Consider the following 2,535-nt stretch of genomic DNA (forward strand, 5'->3'; position numbering starts at 1 on the left):
ACCGATGCAGCTAGCACTACGCCGGTCCGCTTCGTTCAGAACAACAGCAGTAACATGCGCTACCATGAGCTGAGCAGTTGGCAAAACAGCAATCTGAGTGGCAATGGATTCCCAACTTGAACCCAAAGAATGTAGTATCATGAAGGAATACACAGCCTCTGGAAAAGTGATTCCTCTCTGTTGCAGCCCATGTCTGACATTCTGCATCTCCATCAAATGAGCACGCACATCTGCACCTTCAGCAAGTGCCATATCATGCAACTTGGCATAGTAGAACAAAGAAGCACCAGCCTCTGTTCTCAAATGAGTGTCTCTTAAAGTGTCCCAGATTTCTTTGGCTGAGGTCTTATCACGCAATAGACATAGCTCTTCTGGGGATACAATCAGCGTAAGAGTTCCCCTTGCTTTTGAATCCTTAGCTCTCCATTCATCCGTCATCGGAGCTGGGGGGGGGGGCGTCTGTTATGACATTGAACAGACCCTCTTTTCGTAGCAGTGCTTCTGCATACAACACCCATTCCGTGCAATTCTTTTTATTGAGCTTTGGAATTCCAAAAGCATCAGCGAGCCTTGCATTATCCATCTCTGCTGCTTTAAAGCAAGCTGTGTCTGTTTACACCAGCTGCATTCCAAAAGCACTTTCGATTTCAAGCCTCTCAAGTCTCTGCCGCAGCAAACGGCTGCTTTGGCTTAAAAGTTCAAAGTCCAGCCTTAAAGCCATTAATTAGGAACTGGCAGGCTTCCCGGGGCAAGAGCACATACCTTGTTGGGTGTAGTGGAGGGTTAACCTTCTATGCCTCGAGCCTGAGAGGTGGGGTTTACAAGGGAAGTAAGCCAGGACTTGACGAAAGCAGCTTGGAATGCTGTGAGCTGAGTGGAAATCGAAAGCAGTTAGTTAAGAAATGTTGTTTTTGTTTCAAACTTTGCAAATAGTGGATAAAATGGAGTGTTTTGGGAGGTGGCAGCAAGATATTTCTAAATTTGTCTGGCAGGGCAAAAAGCCCAGAATCAAGTTTAAGATATTAACTGATGCCAAAGAAAGAGGGGGATTTGCCCTGCCAGACCTAAAGTTGTATTATGAATCAGCAGCTTTCTGCTGGTTGAAAGATTGGCTACTTCTTGAAAACACGGATGTTTTAGATTTGGAAGGATTCAATAATGCTTTTGGTTGGCATGCATATCTGTGGTATGACAGGGTCAAAATACACAAGGCTTTCAAGAATCATGTTGTTAGAAAAGCATTGTTTAATGTCTGGTCAAAATATAAGGACTTATTGGAAAACAAGACCCCAAGGTGGTTATCACCAATGGAGGCTAAGGCCCCGAAAAGACTTAATATGGAGGCCAAATGGCCGAAATATTGGGAAATAATAGAAAAAGATGGAGACAATTGGAGGCTGCAGAGTATGGAGAAACTAAAGGGGAAAGTGCGAGATTGGTTACATTATGCTCAGATCAGAGAAGTTTTTAAGCTAGATAAAAAATTAGGATTCCAGGTGGAAAAATCAAAATTAGAAACAGAACTGTTAGAACCCAGCTCTAAGATACTTTCAAGAATGTATAACTTGCTGTTAAAATGGAATACACAGGATGAATCAAATCAGCTATGATAAAATGGGCACAGGACATCGGGTATAACATCATGTTTGCTGACTGGGAAAAGTTATGGACCACAGGTTTGAGATTTACGGCATGTAATGCCTTGAAAGAAAATATTATGAAAATGATATATAGGTGGTAGGTACATGACTCCAGTCAAGCTTGCAAAGATATATCATGTGTCTGACAATAAATGTTGGAAGTGTAAAGAAGCTGAAGGAACATTCTTTCACCTCTGGTGGACTTGCCCCAGAGTGAAGGCTTTCTGGGAAATGATATATAATGAGCTGAAAAAGGTATTTAAGTATACCTTCCCTAAGAAACCAGAGGCCTTTCTTTTGGGCATTGTCGGCCAGAGTGTGCAAAAGAAGGATCGAATCTTTTTTATGTATGCTACAACAGCAGCAAGGATACTCATCGCTAAAGGCTGGAAAACTCAAGATTTGCCCACACTGGAAGAGTGGCAGATGGAACTGGCTGAGATGACTGGCAGAATCCGAGACCTGGGAGAAGAACTGGTGGAGGAGAACTGGAAGAAATTTAAGGACTATTTACAAAAACATTGCAAATTGTATGAATGTTAAGAAAGATGTAAGATTTATATTAACATGGCTCCAATAAATTAGTAATAAGAAATATAAATTTGAATGTAATTGAAAGAAAGGATAAATTTTGGATTAACAATATTTTATAATTAAGCTCTAATAAGAGAGTGGCTAAATTTTAAATTTTGAGACCTTAATATTGGAAAACTTTATTATATAAGTTAAAATAAGTTAATAATTTGCTGTTAAAATTTTTGAGTTTAGAAAGCAGAAACAAGAGGTGTGAGGAAGTCCAAGGAAGTGTATGAAATGTGGATACTGGAAAATGTTATGTTATTATGTGTTCTTTATTGTTAAACAGAAACCTAATAAAAATTATTTTAAAAAAAAG

The sequence above is a fragment of the Podarcis gaigeae genome (genome assembly GCF_964106915.1).
Source record: "Podarcis gaigeae genome assembly, chromosome: W".
Classification (NCBI taxonomy): Eukaryota; Metazoa; Chordata; class Lepidosauria; order Squamata; family Lacertidae; genus Podarcis; species Podarcis gaigeae.